Source organism: Rutidosis leptorrhynchoides, chromosome 1 (genome assembly GCF_046630445.1).
Source record: "Rutidosis leptorrhynchoides isolate AG116_Rl617_1_P2 chromosome 1, CSIRO_AGI_Rlap_v1, whole genome shotgun sequence".
Classification (NCBI taxonomy): domain Eukaryota; kingdom Viridiplantae; phylum Streptophyta; class Magnoliopsida; order Asterales; family Asteraceae; genus Rutidosis; species Rutidosis leptorrhynchoides.
Window position 1 is genome coordinate 514,383,342 of NC_092333.1, and position 20,532 is coordinate 514,403,873.

Consider the following 20,532-nt stretch of genomic DNA (forward strand, 5'->3'; position numbering starts at 1 on the left):
CAGCTAGCAGTTATAGAGTCTACTAGTAGGTAGCGAGTACCAATTACATCACAGGTGCAACTCTTAGATCTTTATGGGACCTTGAGATATGTGTAGTCTAACAAACCACTATTATCTATTGGCATGTTTGTCCCATCCTTGCCTCGAACTCATATCTCATCGTGAATACGATTAAGTCGTCCAATTTGGAAACAATGGAAATTCAGCCTAGTCTCACTCGTAACTAAAAATCCACCTCGTGGCTATAATTCGATTAGGTCTCACCGTAATCAAAAAATAACGAGGAGTGTTTGCAAGCTCATTGGATGGCATGACTTAAATTTGACGGGTATTTTGAAAATGTTTGTGTTAACGAATAATGCATGCACACAAGATTCGCTACACTATTTGTTAAAAAATTATTTTAACCAATTCTATATATGTCGATCGTGTTTATGCGTCTAGTTTGTTATTTTATTTTATATAAAAAAATAACAAATACACATTGCGTATCATTTTAAAACATTTTTAAAAGATGTCGCTCATATATATTATTTGAGTTTCAAAAAAAAATATTTAACTTTAAACTCGTTAGAGTTTAACTTTTTTTAAAATCATCAATTTTAACCTTTGAAACTCGTTACTAGTTTTATTTGATGTTTTCATCAAAAACATTTAGCATATATTATAATCAACAATTAAATATAAATGCATAAAAATAAAACACGACTCATACCATGCATCACACACACATAGCCTATCCCAAAAAATCCTATGCTTGATCCCATGAGCCGACATGGGATCAAGAGGTCAAACTAAGGGTAATATCGTAGCTCCTACTTGATTCAAGAATCAAGTGAAAACTTGACAAATGCCATCGTTGTCAACTTGACCTGTTCGCCATCTTCTAAGCCAAAAACACGTTGTATTTTATCTTCAATCTTCATCTTGTTACATTTATTTAAATTTAAAAATACAACTAAACTAGTACTTTTACAAATTGAAATAAACTTAAATACAATACTATGAAAATGAAAAATAAATATAATACAACTTTGGCTTCAAAATTGGCCTTTCTAATAATACAAATAATCAACATGACATAATATAGCCGTAATTAACAATCACAACAATCATACATAGGTCGGGACATTATGGGCTATGATTGCAATCACAATTTTAATAACTACATTATTAATACTTAAATATGGCTTGTCCATGGTTACAATGCATGTGTATAACCATGGAATAAAACAATCAACAATTATAATAAATATTCAAGCCATAACAATTAAATCTACAATTTAAAATAGTGATATTCTTTCAATCATATTTGTGCATCATGAGGTTAAGTTTAGATCAACCGAGTTGACTTTAAAAACTAAAAAGGTTTTGATTTTCACCAATATACCATAAAGCTAAATCTAAAGAATAATCACAAGACAATTAAGATGATGTAAAAGCGGCTCTGATACCACTGATGGAAAATCGTGTGTACTTTTACCAAAACAGATTAACGCAGCAGATAGTTAAAATAATAATCTTTTATTATTTTATGAACAAAATTTAACAAGATTAAATTTTCACTTATTTAATGAAACATGCACACGATTAATCTTTCCCAATGATCCAGTTACACCATAATAATTGTCATGAATATAAAACAACAAAGGAGGAGTTGACGATATACCTTTCTTGGAGAAATTGATGAGACTGAGAGAAACTTACGATCAAAAGTATGATCGTCTCTTTGGATAGTCCACACTACACTTCAAACGACCGTCAATGGATGCTAGTCCAAACCTAAGTAATAATAATCAACCTTTGGTTAATATTATGAAATCAAAATTTTTAGTTCATCGAAAGAAGAATGAGAGATAAATTACTCCGTAATATGGTACAATATATATAGATATTTTATTTTAATATTTCACCCGTGAACCTTTTAAAAGAACCCGTGAATTCAAATTACGTATCATAAAGTCGTATTTCTCAAATACTTCAGGGGTATGTTATGTAACTTATAATTAATAATTTCTATCATGTCGCTTTCATGCGAATAGTAAATTAATTAATTTCGATTCATTTACTATTCATATGAATAGTAAATTAATTAATTTCGATTTACTATTTTGTTACTTGAGTAATATATATACATCATATATATATTTTATTTGACATCTCGGTGTATATGTGTGTGACCCCGAAGGCTCAAATGATGTTGGCCATATAGTTATATGTTGTACCTTGCACATTAATTCTACAATACTGATACTAACCACAATTTGCGCTTGATGTACTGAAAACTGGTCAAGTGGTTTAGTTACTCACCTTCTCACTTCTGTACGCTACGCTGAAATTTTTGGATCACACACACATACACCCATTAATTAGTTTACGACGGGACTCGAACTCACAACCTCAATGCTGATGAGTTACCTCGATACCTCCAGGCATAAGCCCTTTGATGGATTGTACTATATTGTTCGAACTTTATGATTCTTTTGGTTTTTTTTTCTTATTTATGAAACTAGATTTCTGACATTATCCTCTGTTATGAGACAAATGCATGCTCTTAAGTTCATAACCAAAAGAATGATTGATTTGTAGCCACTGCACGATTATAAAACTTATTAAACCTGCTACATGCATAATTGCTTTAAAGGTTCATGTGTGTAGTAAATAAGGAAAAGATATGTATATGTGTATCGAATTCTGTGAAAACGAACAAACACAAGAAAAATATATTATGATAGTGTTGATCAAAAGAGACACCGAATTATAGCAAACCGCTAGTAATAATTGAAATAACAACAAAATAGGACACCGAGATTTAACGTGGAAAACCCCAAAAGGGTAAAAAATCACGGGCAAGGAAAGAAACTTTTCACTAATAAGAATAATAGGAATTACACTTCTCTCTAATTACAAGGATAAACATTAATCTTTATATCTCTTGTAATTAGGAGATTATTCACTAACTCTCTATTTATCTATTAGTATACAAGATTACATCTTGAATTTGGGATGCAATGAATGAACAATCTGATGGATCTATTTATAGAGAGAAGAATGTGGTTGGTGTAGTAGGAAACCAAAGACAAGTCTTCTCAAAAATGTAGGCACCAAACAATTATCAAATACCATAATAAACATGTGGTGTTTGACTATATCTTGCATCAGCCATCCACCAACCATCCTTTGTTCACATTATTATTTCAACAATCTCCCACTTGAAGATTCGATTGAAACTCAATCAATCTTCACACGATAATCCTTCCTTGCCTATGATATTGCTTACGTTTCCGCTAGGCCGCATGAGGAACGGCACCAAACAAACTTGTCACGGTTGATTGACTTTTTAGAAAATCGGCTACATTGTCGTCAGTATGTATTTTCTGCACATCCACGATTCCTTCTTCCACTTTCTCACGGACGAAGTGATACTGAACTCGTATATGCTTTGTCTTTGAATGAACATACCTTTTGACAATAAATTCCAGTTCCCCATAACATAATGCAACATCCGAGGTACCCTTAATGTATCTTAGGATCCTCTTTACCGCATTCCAATGCTCTTTACCAGGATTCGCCATGTACCGACTAACTACTCTCACTGCATGTGCAATATCTGGTCTTGTACATATCATTGCGAACATTAAACTTCCCACTTCTGATGCATACGGTACTCGAGACATCTCCTTCCTCTCATATTCACTGCTAGGACACATAACGGAGGATAACTTGAGATTAGTAGGAAGTGGGGTTGAGACTGGCTTACTATCTTGCATATTGAAACGCTCCAAGATTTTCTTCAAATAATTCTTTTGAGAAAGCCAAATCTTCCTATTATCTCTGTCTCGATGAATTTGCATCCCTAGAATCTTGTTTGCGGCACCCAAGTCTTTCATTTCAAACTCCCTAGCCAATTGAGCCTTCAGCTTATTAATACGATCTTTGTTGGGGCCTGCAACCAACATGTCGTCTACATATAACAGCAAAATGACAAAATCATTGTCCCCAAACCTCTTGAAATATGCACAAGGGTCTGTATAAAGTCTGTTATATTCAAGGCTCATTATGAAAGAATCAAATCTCTTGTACTAACATCTCGGCGCCTGTTTGAGACCATAAAGAGATTTCTTTAACCTGCAAACCAAGTTCCTTTTTTCTTGTAGTTCAAAACCTTCTGGTTGAAGCATATAAATTTCTTCTTCAAGATTTTCATGAAGAAATGCAGTTTTCACATCTAGCTGCTCTAGATGCAAATAAAATGTAGCACACATCACTAGAACTACTCGAATTGTTGTAAGTCGAACCACAGGAGAAAATATTTCATTAAAGTCTTTACCTTCTTTCTGAGCATATCCTTTAACCACCAGTCTTGCATGATACCGCTCCACTTGATCATCACCATTTCGCTTGATCTTATACACCCATTTATTTCCAATAGGTTTTCTACCTTTCGGCAATGGCACAAGTTTCCATGTTTGATTTTTATGAAGAGCTTCAATTTCTTCCTGCATAGCTGTCATCCACTGAGATGCATCTGAATGATTCAGGGCCTCGCGAAAAGTTGTTGGCTCTCCTTCCTCTGTTAGAAGACAATATGCAACATTGTTTTCCATAATATAATCTGAGTGCCACCCTGGACGTTTCCTTTCTCGATTAGAAATACGAGTCGCTGGAGCTTCATCAACGACTACTTGATTTTCATCGTGCTCTGGTACTGCTTCAGAAGAATCTTTATAAAATTCATTTATAACCTGTATCGGTGTAGTTTCTTTTGAAGTGCTAACATCTTTAAGATCTTTGTCTTCCGTAAAGACAACATCTCTGCTGATGACTACTTTGTGGGCAGTGGGGTCCCACAAGCGATACCCCTTAACTCCATCAGCATACCCCAAGAACAAACACTTTCTGGACTTCGGATCCAACTTTGTCATTTCTTGAGAATTGTACATTACGTACACAAGACTTCCAAATACATGAAGGTCAGAATAATTAACTGGTTTTCCAGTCCATATTTCCATCGGCGATTTCCACTCAATTACAGTTGATGGTGACCGATTTATCACGTAATCAGGCAGTACTTACTGCTTCTGCCCAGAATGATTTTCCCAAACTTGCAGTTGCTAACATCACCCTTGTTCTATCTAACAAGGTTCGGTTCTTTCGCTCTGCCACTCCGTTTTGTTGAGAAGTGTATGCTGTTGTGAACTTCCTTTTGATACCTTCTTGTTTGCAGAACTTATCAAATTCCTCACCAGTGTATTCTCGTCCATTATCTGTCCTGAAACACTTGATCTTTTTACCAGATTCAAGTTCAACCCGCGCTTTGTAAACTTTGAAAACTTCAAACACATCTGCCTTCCTCTTGATTGGGTACACCCAACATCTCCTAGTGTAATCATCAATAAATGATACAAAATACTTTGCTCCTCCTAGGGATTGAACTGGTGCTTGCCACACATCAGAGTGAACCAATTTCAGAACCAATTTACTTCTAGAATTTGATGCGTTAAACTTCAGGCGATGCTACTTGCTGATTACACAATGCTCACAGAAAGGTAGCGACACCTTTGTAAGACCAGGAATAAGATTTCTTTCAACAAGAATCTTCATACCTTGCTCAGACATGTTTTCAAGCTTTTGATGCCATGTCATAGTAACTTTATCACTTGAACTATTCGAAGCAACAGATGCTTCCGATTCCTGTACCATCTCGCCTTTCAGAATGTATAAATTAGCACCCACCTTTTCTCCTTTCATAAGTACAACCGCGCCGTTCTTCATTATCATGATCTTCTCATGTATCACCATCTTACAACCAAGATCATCCAATTGTCCTAAAGACAATAAGTTCTTCTTCAAACCCTCCACGTGTATCACACCTTGAATAGTACGAACTGTACCATCATGCATCTTCAAAACGATATCTCCAATTCCAATGATCTTTAGTTCATGATCATTGAAACTGTATACAGATCCTCCTGAGATACGTTCATATTGTTGGAACCATTCTCCTCTAGGGGTCATGTGAAAAGTAGCTCCCGAGTTAAATAACCAGACATCAACAAATGTCTTTCTGCCTTCATTTGCTACCACTGCCTCACTAACCAAAGCAGTCACATCATCTGAAGTGCTTGCAATATTTCCTTGAGGATTTGAGTTATTTAAACTTAGACAATCCTTCTTCAGGTGACCTTTCTTGCCACAATCGTAGCATGTATAGGTCTTCTTCTTTTTAGACTTCGGTTTACCATGATTGTGACTCCCACTTGGGCCACGTTCTGTTGATCTCCCTCCTGATACCACCAAGGCCTCCATTTGTCGTGAACCGGCCTGTTTGTCCTCCTTGTTATTGCACCGATTTTCTTCTTCTAGAATAGCAGCCGCAACTTCATCATAGACTAGATACTCCGAGAGAACATTATTGGTTAAGTTAATAATGAGTTGATCATACGAGTCAGGTAGACTCTGAAGTAAAAGTTCAGCACGTTCTTTTGGCTCTATATTGCAACTTAATGAAGCGAGTTGAGAAAATAGAGTATTCAAAGAATTAATGTGCTCATTAACTGAAGTAGATTCATTCATGCGTAGCGCATAAAGTTTCCTCTTAAGGAATATCTTTTTGTGGAGGGATTTGGTCTCGTACAATTTTACGAGGTGATCCCAAATCTCTTTCATCGTCTTCTTTTCTTCAATGCTAGACAAAACGCCATCTGCTAGTGCCAGATGAAGATTTGCGATAGCCTGTCCGTCCATCTCTTCCCATTTTTCATCAATGACTTCGGCGGAACGTCCACTGATGGCCGCCAAACACTTGTCCTTTCTCATGATAGCTTTCATCTTTAGTTTCCATAATGAGAAGTTACTCCCGTTGAACTTTTCAATTTCAAATTTCGTAGACATTGCTATAATCACAATCTTCTTTTCGACAATACTATTTTTTCGAGAAATAGTACCCGAGAACTTTTATCGAGTGAAATTAATCTTACTTATTTTCTGATGTGGACGATCCACTCCCGTGGCAACCACAGAGCATACGATAAGTAGATTAATACACACTAGATATTAGAACCTTAGTTCTTGATACCACTTGTTGAGAAAAGGCGACACCGAATTATAGCAAACCGCTAGTAATAATTGAAATAACAACAAAATAGGACACCGAGATTTAACGTGGAAAACCCCAAAAGGGTAAAAAACCACAGGCAAGGAAAGAAATATTTCACTAATAAGAATAATAGGAATTACACTTCTCTCTAATTACAAGGATAAACATTAGTCTTTATATCTCTTGTAATTAGGAGATTATTCACTAACTCTCTATTTATCTATTAGTATACAAGATTACATCTTAAATTTGGGATGCACTGAATGAACAATCTGATGGATCTATTTATAGAGAGAAGAATGTGGTTGGTGTAGTAGGAAACCAAAGACAAGTCTTCTCAAAAATGTGGGCACCAAACAATTATCAAATACCATAATAAACATGTGGTTTTTGACTATATCTTGCATCAGCCATCCACCAACCATCCTTTGTTCATATTATTATTTCAACAATCTCCCACTTGAAGATTCGATTGAAACTCAATCAATCTTCACACGATAATCCTTCCTTGCCTATGATGTTGCTTACGTTTTCGCTAGGCCGCATGAGGAACGGCACCAAACAAACTTGTCACGGTTGATTGACTTTTTAGAAAATTGGCTACATTGTTGTCAGTATGTATTTTCTGCACATCCACGATTCCTTCTTCCACTTTCTCACGGACGAAGTGATACTGAACTCGTATATGCTTTGTCTTTGAATGAACATACCTTTTGACAATAAATTCCAGTTCCCCATAACATAATGCAACATCCGAGGTACCCTTAATGTATCTTAGGATCCTCTTTACCGCATTCCAATGCTCTTTACCAGGATTCGCCATGTACCGACTAACTACTCTCACTGCATGTGCAATATCTGGTCTTGTACATATCATTGCGAACATTAAACTTCCCACTGCTGATGCATACGGTACTCGAGACATCTCCTTCCTCTCATATTCACTGCTAGGACACATAACGGAGGATAACTTGAGACTAGTAGGAAGTGGGGTTGAGACTGGCTTACTATCTTGCATATTGAAACGCTCCAAGATTTTCTTCAAATAATTCTTTTGAGAAAGCCAAATCTTCCTATTATCTCTGTCTCGGTGAATTTGCATCCCTAGAATCTTGTTTGCGGCACCCAAGTCTTTCATTTCAAACTCCCTAGCCAATTGAGCCTTCAACTTATTAATACGATCTTTGTTGGGGCCTGCAACCAACATGTCGTCTACATATAACAGCAAAATGACAAAATCAGTGTCCCCAAACCTCTTGAAATATGCACAAGGGTCTGTATAAAGTCTGTTATATTCAAGGCTCATTATGAAAGAATCAAATCTCTTGTACTAACATCTCGGCGCCTGTTTGAGACCATAAAGAGATTTCTTTAACCTGCAAACCAAGTTCCTTTTTTCTTGTAGTTCAAAACCTTCTGGTTGAAGCATATAAATTTCTTCTTCAAGATTTTCATGAAGAAATACAGTTTTCACATCTAGCTGCTCTAAATGCAAATAAAATGTAGCACACATCGCTAGAACTACTCGAATTGTTGTAAGTCGAACCACAGGAGAAAATATTTCATTAAAGTCTTTACCTTCTTTCTGAGCATATCCTTTAACCACCAGTCTTGCACGATACCGCTCCACTTGATCATCGCCATTTCACTTGATCTTATACACCCATTTATTTCTAATAGGTTTTCTACCTTTCGGCAATGGCACAAGTTCCCATGTTTGATTTTTATGAAGAGCTTCAATTTCTTCCTGCATAGCTGTCATCCACTGAGATGCATCTGAATGATTCAGTGCCTCACAAAAAGTTGTTGGCTCTCCTTCCTCTGTTAGAAGACAATATGCAACATTGTTTTCCATAATGTAATCTGAGTGCCACCCTGGACATTTCCTTTCTCGATTAGAAATACGAGTCGCTGGAGCTTCATCAACGACTACTTGATTTTCATCGTGCTCTGGAACTGCTTCAGAAGAATCTTTATAAAATTCATTTATAACCTGTATCGGTGTAGTTTCTTTTGAAGTGCTAACATCTTTAAGATCTTTGTCTTCCGTAAAGACAACATCTCTGCTGATGACTACTTTGTGGGTAGTGAGGTCCCACAAGCGATACCCCTTAACTCCATCAGCATACCCCAAGAACAAACACTTTCTGGACTTCGGATCCAACTTTGTCGTTTCTTGAGAATTGTACATTACGTACACAAGACTTCCAAATACATGAAGGTCAGAATAATTAACTGGTTTTCCAGTCCATATTTCCATCGGCGATTTTAACTCAATTGCAGTTGATGGTGACCGATTTATCATGTAACAGGCAGTACTTACTGCTTCTGCCCAGAATGATTTTCCCAAACTTGCAGTTGCTAACATCGCCCTTGTTCTATCTAACAAGGTTCGGTTCATCCGCTCTGCCACTCCATTTTGTTGAGGAGTGTATGCTGTTGTGAACTTCCTTTTGATACCTTCTTGTTTGCAGAACTTATCAAATTCCTCACCAGTGTATTCTTGTCCATTATCTGTCCTGAAACACTTGATCTTATTACCAGTTTCAAGTTCAACCCTCACTTTGTAAACTTTGAAAACTTCAAACACATCTGCCTTCCTCTTGATTGGGTACACCCAACATCTCCTAGTGTAATCATCAATAAATGATACAAAATACTTTGCTCCTCCTAGGGATTGAACTGATGCTTGCCACACATCAGAGTGAACCAATTCCAGAAGCAATTTACTTCTAGAATTTGATGCGTTAAACTTCAGGCGATGCTGCTTTCTGATTACACAATGCTCACAGAAAGGTAGCGACACCTTTGTAAGACCAGGAATAAGATTTCTTTCAACAAGAATCTTCATACCTTGCTCAGACATGTGTCCAAGCTTTTGATGCCATGTCATAGTAACTTTATCACTTGAACTATTCGAAGCAACAGATGCTTCCGATTCCTGTACCATCTCGCCTTTCAGAATGTATAAATTAGCACCCACCTTTTCTCCTTTCATAAGTACAACCGCGCCTTTCTTGATTATCATGATCTTCTCATGTATCACCATCTTACAACCAAGATCATCCAATTGTCCTAAAGACAATAAGTTCTTCTTCAAACCCTCCACGTGTCGCACACCTTGAATAGTACGAACTGTACCATCATGCATCTTCAAAACGATATCTCCAATTCCAATGATCTTTAGTTCATGATCATTGCAACTGTATACAGATCCTCCTGAGATACGTTCATATTGTTTGAACCATTCTCTTCTAGGAGTCATGTGAAAAGTAGCTCCCGAGTCAAATAACCAGACATCAACAAATGTCTTTCTGCCTTCATTTGCTACCACTGCCTCACTAACCAAAGCAGTCACATCATCTGAGGTGCTTGCAATATTTCCTTGAGGATTTGAGTTATTTAAACTTCGACAATCCTTCTTCAGGTGACCTTTCTTGCCACAATTGTAGCATGTATAGGTCTTCTTCTTTTTAGACTTCGGTTTACCATGATTGTGACTCCCACTTGGGCCACGTTCTGTTGATCTCCCTCCTGATACCACCAAGGCCTCCATTTGTCGTGAACCGGCCTGTTTGTCCTCCTTGTTATTGCACCGATTTTCTTCTTCTAGAATATCAGCCGCAACTTCATCATAGACTAGATACTCCGAGAGAACATTATTGGTTAAGTTAATAATGAGTTGATCATACGAGTCAGGTAGACTCTGAAGTAAAAGTTCAGCACGTTCTTGTGGCTCTATATTGCAACTTAATGAAGCGAGTTGAGAAAATAGAGTATTCAAAGAATTAATGTGCTCATTAACTGAAGTAGATTCATTCATACGTAGCGCATAAAGTTTCCTCTTAAGGAATATCTTGTTGTGGAGTAATTTGGTCTCGTACAATTTTACGAGGTGATCCCAAATCTCTTTCATCGTCTTCTTTTCTTCAATGCTAGACAAAACGCCATCTGCTAGTGCCAGATGAAGATTTGCGATAGCATGTCCGTCCATCTCTTCCCATTTTTCATCAGTGACTTCGGCGGAACGTCCACTGATGGCCGCCAAACACTTGTCCTTTCTCATGATAGCTTTCATCTTTAGTTTCCATAATGAGAAGTTACTCCCGTTGAACTTTTCAATTTCAAATTTAGTAGACATTGCTATAATCACAATCTTCTTTTCGACAATACTATTTTTTCGAGAAATAGTACCCGAGAACTTTTATCGAGTGAAATTAATCTTACTTATTTTCTGATGTGGACGATCCACTCCCGTGACAACCACAGAGCATACGATAAGTAGATTAATACACACTAGAAATTAGAACCTTAGTTCTTGATACCACTTGTTGAGAAAAGACGATACCGAATTATAGCAAACCGCTAGTAATAATTGAAATAACAACAAAATAGGACACCGAGATTTAACGTGGAAAACCCCAAAAGGGTAAAAAACCACGGGCAAGGAAAGAAACATTTCACTAATAAGAATAATAGGAATTACACTTCTCTCTAATTACAAGGATAAACATTAATCTTTATATCTCTTGTAATTAGGAGATTATTCACTAACTCTCTATTTATCTATTAGTATACAAGATTACATCTTGAATTTGGGATGCACTGAATGAACAATCTGATGGATCTATTTATAGAGAGAAGAATGTGGTTGGTGTAGTAGGAAACCAAAGACAAGTCTTCTCAAAAATGTAGGCACCAAACAATTATCAAATACCATAATAAACATGTGGTGTTTGACTATATCTTGCATCAGCCATCCACCAACCATCCTTTATTCACATTATTATTTCAACAGATAGGAAACTGAAAAGTGTTCACAATGACTGGTAATTTGATACTCTTTTATTGAGCGACAAACATCTGCAATAAAAGTTTAGCTGCTAATGTACTCGCTTTAGTATTTCGGCATTTCACCTAACTAGAACCAAAATATAAACTTTTGGACTATGCACTCTGTACATACCAGATATGCACTATGTATGACATTTCATACAGGTTTATAATTTTTTGTTCTTGCGAAGGCGATTTGATGGAGATTTGAAGGGAACTATACTTTGGAGAAACTGAACTGTAAAGCTCATGGTAATAGTGCAATCAGAGACCGATAATAATATTAAAGGAGACGAAAGGTTAATATGGTAACTGGTAAGTTCATCTAACCAACGGTTTTCTTGAATTAAACAAACAGTTTAGCAAGTTCACATTCATAGGTACTTAATAGCAAAAATCACTAAAAATAGATGCAGATATTCCAGAATTAACCAGACATGTTCCTTTTCCAACAAACAAAACACTTGTATGTCAATTGTACTTGCTTTTCTTTTTTTGCCTTAGCTGCAAACACAAAATAGGAAAAAGAAAAAAAAAAGTCAACAAACTGAAGAAAAAGATCAAATTAAGCAAATAAAAAATCACAATAGAAGGAAAAATATAAGGAAAGTTGAAAAAATGATTACTTGTTTGCTGTGGCCACACTTTTTCTTCCTGCAGTTTACAGCCCTTGGCGGCAAGCGAGCATAACACCTAATAATAACACAATTCAGCCATAAAAGGCATTAATTAACTTTAACATAACAGATAGTCTAGATAAATTTTAATTTCGACTGCCTTAATAAAGAAATAATATAAATAAAGATGGAATTCAGATAAGCTCAAGAACATATCCAACTACATACAACACATAATTCAACAAGATAAACAACATCAATGGCAAACAAGATCATGTAAACAAGTCTTTGAACAAAATAAAGGAGCATTAAACGTTAGATGTAAATAAAAACTTAGAAGTTTGATAGGCAATATGGTTGTGAAGCAGATTAGAATTTCTCAGTAGAAAAGAAAAACCGAATCCGCCGATCTTTTCAATGATTCAGTTACTGAGTAAAAGGTATATCTGACATACATCAACACATCTTGAAGATGAATAAATAAACTTACTTGCGGCAAACTTTCTTGTCCTGATTGTATTTCTGGGCCAACGCCTTCAAAGTGGGTTCGAAAATGTTAAGTCCTCCCCTCAGCCTCAACACTAAATGAAGAGTCGATTCTGAACAAAAAGCAGAACATTAATTAATACTCTGTCTAAACTCAAACAATAGTACAATACTAGCATTTTACATAAATTTCACTAAACATTATTTTCCTATAACACACTCATAAGTGCATTAATGTCACAATTTAGATCAAGCCATTTAAAATGGTAATCAATATCACATACTATCCTTAAATTAAATTATTAAATTATACAATCATTTAAAATCACGCCAAATTCACAAAATAACTAATATGAAAACAGTATCATGATAAGAAATAATAGTATTAAAAAGGCACGATCATAAACTTTATAACGTTCATTTCCACGAAAAGTAATAAAACTAGTTGTTAAATATATGCACAAATTCCATATGAAAAAAACGAACCTTTCTGTACGTTGTAATCAGCGAGAGTTCGGCCATCTTCAAGCTGCTTTCCGGCAAAGATTAAACGCTGCTGGTCCGGAGGAATACCTACAAGTTACATAATAGATATATATGTATCTATGAAAAGTTAAAATGAATCAATTACGTTTAAAATATTAATTAGCTTCGTAAAATTATTCATACCTTCCTTGTCCTGAATCTTGGCCTTAACATTGTCGATGGTATCGCTGCTTTCAACCTCTAGGGTTATGGTTTTACCGGTTAAGGTTTTCACGAAGATCTGCATGTTTTCTATTTTTAGGCCCGTTAAATTTTTAGACGTTCTTTATTCTGTTTTATACGATCATTATAAGGGTTTTGAATTGGGCCCAGTCAGGCTCAACTTTTACATCATATTCTGGATATTAACAAAAACTATAATTTTCCGAAAAAAAATATAACGATTCGACCTCAAAAGAACGTAATTGCCAAAATGCTTCCTTAATTACGTCCTTTTGAGGACAAATCGTAATATTTTGACATTTAAGTTATTTTGAGTGTGAATCGTTATATTTTGTTTGAAAAATGGGCGTTTTCGTTAATCAATTCATGGAATACTCAACCAGGTGGTGTTCAGGACCTTTTGGTGATTTGACTTTGGCTTCAACCAAGCTTGCAGTATACACACCTGTTTTCTTTTTGGGTGTTCAAGACTATTGATGACAACAAATATAAAGTCCTAATGTGCTCTGACGCTTCAACGTATCTATCTCTCTGTTGATTGTTTATTATTGTATTTGTTCTTATAAGACCATGATGTTTGTCTATCGTTTTTTATACAACAACAAAACCCACTACCACATAAGTGGTGTATGGAGGAGGTGAGATGTAGACAATCCTTCCCCTATCCGAGAATAAAGACAAGTCATTTCTCTACCCAGAGTAACTCAAAAGTAGAGAAAGTCATCTCTCTCTCTATTCGACGGATAGAGAGATTGCTTCCGAGTGGACCTCATTTTTTATGAATACAGTTAATCCTTGAACCAAGACGCGTACACACCATAACTTGCAGGCTTTGTGGATGTTGGTCTTATTAAAAAGAAGCTTGTAGTTGAAGTTGTGATGTGGTCCAGCGGTTGGTGGCCTGACTCCTTTAGGGGGAGGTCAGGAGTTCGACCCCCGTTAGTTACATATTAAAAACACAATTTTATCCCTGCCATGAAGTATCCACCGATGGCACCTTTCCCATATCGTTTGTGGGGTAAAGGGGAGGGGGGTTTTACTTGGTCGTGCCCTTGGATCGGTTTCAGGGTTTCCTCTCGGGCAGCGATGGGGGCGGGGTTATTATCGTTGCATTGGCATAGTCAAAACGGGAGATGATCGCAACGGGTGGTTTAGTCCTCCTCGGGTGATCCCAATCGTTGTTCAAAAAAAAAAGAAGCTTTTAGTTAGGAGCGTGTTTGATCACTCGGTTGTTGAATGCTTCAGGGAGGGCTGAACGGTAGTCATTAACGTCGAGAGTTTATCCAACATTTGCAGCTTTCGAAGAACCGCATTTATATCTGTTTAACAATGATATTGAGAATGTTGTTGAGAGTTTGAATGCTTGGTCCATGAAAAACGCTCTTTTAATGGACTAAAGTACAGCTTGGAGATTCATTAAGCAATTCCTCGTTATAATTGATTTTCTTATACTACGAAATTCCTTTTTCTTCTCTCTCTTTTTTATTTTTCTTTTTTTTTTTTTTGAAAAGCAAGATTCCCCCCCCCCCTCTGATGTGCGCAGAGGTGTATATGAAATAGCTTATATTTTACTAGAAAAACTATTAAATACGATACAATTTTACACAAGATATTTATTTATTTATAGAATGGATATACTTAAACCTTGCTACAACACTTATAGGCAGTGTACCTAATCGTACAGTAGTGTAGTTTTTAGTAAGTCCGGTTCATTCCACAGGGAATCTTTTAAACAAAGCTTAACGCTATATTAGTTTTAATTTATAAAAATACAAATATATATATAAGTAATATTATTATTATAAAGGGGGGATTTTTACCGTTTAATGACCGGTTTGTCGATTTTAAAACTTTAGTCGCAGTTAAAACCTAATGTAAAATATTAAAAATAAATACAACTTAATTTAAAGCGTAAAGTAAATAACGATAATGAAATTGCGATAAATAAAAGTGCGATAAAATAAACTTGCGATAATTAAAAAGTATGATAATTAAAAATGCAATTAATAACAATAAATAAAAGTGCGATAATTAAAAATGCAATTAAATATAAAATAAAGGAAATTAAATATGAAATAAAAGAATTATGCTTATTTAAACTTCCGTAATCATGATGTTTGACGTGTTGATTTTTAGTTTTATGCCTATGGGTTAATTGTCCTTTCTCCTGGATTATTCAATATGTCCGTCTGGTTTTTATCCATAACAGTCCATCAGTCATAAATATAAAGTGCGAGTATCCTCGTCAAATTATCCTTATACCCGAAGTTAAATATTCCAACTAATTGGGGACTTAAACTGTAACAAGATTTTAATACTTTGTTTAATAATTACACCAGGTTATCGACTGCGTGTAACCCAAGGTTTTAATACTTTGTTATCAATTATGCCAAGTGACCTTGTACATAATTTCACTCCTGTTTTAATAATTCCATAGACTATTAATCCATTCCCGTATCCAGTTAAATGAACGATTATTCGTACATATAAATATCCCGCCCATCGTGTCCGATCGAGTGTATATGGTTATTTATAGGGACGTCCAATTGCAAATCTTTATATTAAAATTAACAAACTATCATTTAGTTAAACAAATATAAAGCCCATTAATAGCCCATAGTCTAATTTCCACAAGTGTCGTTCTTTTGTCCAAATCCCAATTATGGTACAAAGCCCAATTACCCAATTTTAGTAATTAGTCCAACTTCATGATTACTTCGATTTAAATAAGCATAATAATAATTTAGCTACGAGACATTAAATTAAAAAGGTTGAACGTAACTTACAATGATTAAAAATAGCGTAGCGTTACACGGACAGAATTTCGACTTACACCCTTACAACATTTGCTAACATACCCTTATTATTAGGATTTAAAATTAAAATTAAAATTAAAATATAAATATATATATATATATATATATATATATATATATATATATATATATATATACACACACGTTTACGTAGGATGGAAAGAAAGATAGAATTAGGATATATAAAACGTTCAGAATGCGTTGCCTTTTATAGGCATTTTCGAATTTGGCTATTCCGCGAGTCGCGGCACTCTTGCTCTTCAAACTCCGTAAGTCACGGAGTTCGTAAATCCAGCTCACACAAGTTTGGATCCTAGTCTGCCGACGGATTTTAATAATATAAATATATAATTTATATAATTAATTATATATTATATTATATTTATATACATAATTAATTTGTAACTTTCGGTCCGTTGCGTCGAGCGTTGAGAGTTGACTCATGTCCCGGTTCCGGATTTTCGAACGTCCTTGCGTACAATTTAATATCTTGTACTTTGCGTTTTGAATCTTGTACTCTTGTAATTCTGAGACATTTCTTATCAACATGTCGTCTACATATAACAGCAAAATGACAAAATCAGTGTCCCCAAACCTCTTGAAATATGCACAAGGGTCTGTATAAAGTCTGTTATATTCAAGGCTCATTATGAAAGAATCAAATCTCTTGTACTAACATCTCGGCGCCTGTTTGAGACCATAAAGAGATTTCTTTAACCTGCAAACCAAGTTCCTTTTTTCTTGTAGTTCAAAACCTTCTGGTTGAAGCATATAAATTTCTTCTTCAAGATTTTCATGAAGAAATGCAGTTTTCACATCTAGCTGCTCTAGATGCAAATAAAATGTAGCACACATCACTAGAACTACTCGAATTGTTGTAAGTCGAACCACAGGAGAAAATATTTCATTAAAGTCTTTACCTTCTTTCTGAGCATATCCTTTAACCACCAGTCTTGCATGATACCGCTCCACTTGATCATCACCATTTCGCTTGATCTTATACACCCATTTATTTCCAATAGGTTTTCTACCTTTCGGCAATGGCACAAGTTTCCATGTTTGATTTTTATGAAGAGCTTCAATTTCTTCCTGCATAGCTGTCATCCACTGAGATGCATCTGAATAATTCAGGGCCTCGCGAAAAGTTGTTGGCTCTCCTTCCTCTGTTAGAAGACAATATGCAACATTGTTTTCCATAATATAATCTGAGTGCCACCCTGGACGTTTCCTTTCTCGATTAGAAATACGAGTCGCTGGAGCTTCATCAACGACTACTTGATTTTCATCGTGCTCTGGTACTGCTTCAGAAGAATCTTTATAAAATTCATTTATAACCTGTATCGGTGTAGTTTCTTTTGAAGTGCTAACATCTTTAAGATCTTTGTCTTCCGTAAAGACAACATCTCTGCTGATGACTACTTTGTGGGCAGTGGGGTCCCACAAGCGATACCCCTTAACTCCATCAGCATACCCCAAGAACAAACACTTTCTGGACTTCGGATCCAACTTTGTCATTTCTTGAGAATTGTACATTACGTACACAAGACTTCCAAATACATGAAGGTCAGAATAATTAACTGGTTTTCCAGTCCATATTTCCATCGGCGATTTCCACTCAATTACAGTTGATGGTGACCGATTTATCACGTAATCAGGCAGTACTTACTGCTTCTACCCAGAATGATTTTCCCAAACTTGCAGTTGCTAACATCACCCTTGTTCTATCTAACAAGGTTCGGTTCTTTCGCTCTGCCACTCCGTTTTGTTGAGAAGTGTATGCTGTTGTGAACTTCCTTTTGATACCTTCTTGTTTGCAGAACTTATCAAATTCCTCACCAGTGTATTCTCGTCCATTATCTGTCCTGAAACACTTGATCTTTTTACCAGATTCAAGTTCAACCCGCGCTTTGTAAACTTTGAAAACTTCAAACACATCTGCCTTCCTCTTGATTGGGTACACCCAACATCTCCTAGTGTAATCATCAATAAATGATACAAAATACTTTGCTCCTCCTAGGGATTGAACTGGTGCTTGCCACACATCAGAGTGAACCAATTTCAGAACCAATTTACTTCTAGAATTTGATGCGTTAAACTTCAGGCGATGCTGCTTGCTGATTACACAATGCTCACAGAAAGGTAGCGACACCTTTGTAAGACCAGGAATAAGATTTCTTTCAACAAGAATCTTCATACCTTGCTCAGACATGTTTTCAAGCTTTTGATGCCATGTCATAGTAACTTTATCACTTGAACTATTCGAAGCAACAGATGCTTCCGATTCCTGTACCATCTCGCCTTTCAGAATGTATAAATTAGCACCCACCTTTTCTCCTTTCATAAGTACAACCGCGCCTTTCTTGATTATCATGATCTTCTCATGTATCACCATCTTACAACCAAGATCATCCAATTGTCCTAAAGACAATAAGTTCTTCTTCAAACCCTCCACGTGTCGCACACCTTGAATAGTACGAACTGTACCATCATGCATCTTCAAAACGATATCTCCAATTCCAATGATCTTTAGTTCATGATCATTGAAACTGTATACAGATCCTCCTGAGATACGTTCATATTGTTTGAACCATTCTCCTCTAGGGGTCATGTGAAAAGTAGCTCCCGAGTCAAATAACCAGACATCAACAAATGTCTTTCTGCCTTTATTTGCTACCACTGCCTCACTAACCAAAGCAGTCACATCATCTGAAGTGCTTGCAATATTTCCTTGAGGATTTGAGTTATTTAAACTTCAACAATCCTTCTTCAGGTGACCTTTCTTGCCACAATTGTAGCATGTATAGGTCTTCTTCTTTTTAGACTTCGGTTTACCATGATTGTGACTCCCACTTGGGCCACGTTATGTTGATCTCCCTCCTGATACCACCAAGGCCTCCATTTGTCGTGAACCGGCCTGTTTGTCCTCCTTGTTATTGCACCGATTTTCTTCTTCTAGAATAGCAGCCGCAACTTCATCATAGACTAGATACTCCGAGAGAACATTATTGGTTAAGTTAATAATGAGTTGATCATACGAGTCAGGTAGACTCTGAAGTAAAAGTTCAGCACGTTCTTTTGGCTCTATATTGCAACTTAATGAAGCGAGTTGAGAAAATAGAGTATTCAAAGAATTAATGTGCTCATTAACTGAAGTAGATTCATTCATGCGTAGCGCATAAAGTTTCCTCTTAAGGAATATCTTTTTGTGGAGGGATTTGGTCTCGTACAATTTTACGAGGTGATCCCAAATCTCTTTCATCGTCTTCTTTTCTTCAATGCTAGACAAAACGCCATCTGCTAGTGCCAGATGAAGATTTGCGATAGCCTGTCCGTCCATCTCTTCCCATTTTTCATCAATGACTTCGGCGGAACGTCCACTGATGGCCGCCAAACACTTGTCCTTTCTCATGATAGCTTTCATCTTTAGTTTCCATAATGAGAAGTTACTCCCGTTGAACTTTTCAATTTCAAATTTCGTAGACATTGCTATAATCACAATCTTCTTTTCGACAATACTATTTTTTCGAGAAATAGTACCCGAGAACTTTTATCGAGTGAAATTAATCTTACTTATTTTCTGATGTGGACGATCCACTCCCGTGGCAACCACAGAGCATACGATAAGTAGATTAATACACACTAGATATTAGAACCTTAGTTCTTGATACCACTTGTTGAGAAAAGGCGACACCGAATTATAGCAAACCGCTAGTAATAATTGAAATAACAACAAAATAGGACACCGAGATTTAACGTGGAAAACCCCAAAAGGGTAAAAAACCACCGGCAAGGAAAGAAATATTTCACTAATAAGAATAATAGCAATTACACTTCTCTCTAATTACAAGGATAAACATTAGTCTTTATATCTCTTGTAATTAGGAGATTATTCACTAACTCTCTATTTATCTATTAGTATACAAGATTACATCTTAAATTTGGGATGCACTGAATGAACAATCTGATGGATCTA

At 36.0% G+C, this 20,532-nt stretch overlaps 1 pseudogene; it reads right to left on the bottom strand.

The window, feature by feature from the left end:
• The window catches only part of LOC139876539 (polyubiquitin-like), a 106,250-nt pseudogene that overhangs the window by 39,611 nt on the left and 46,107 nt on the right, over nt 1–20,532 (bottom strand).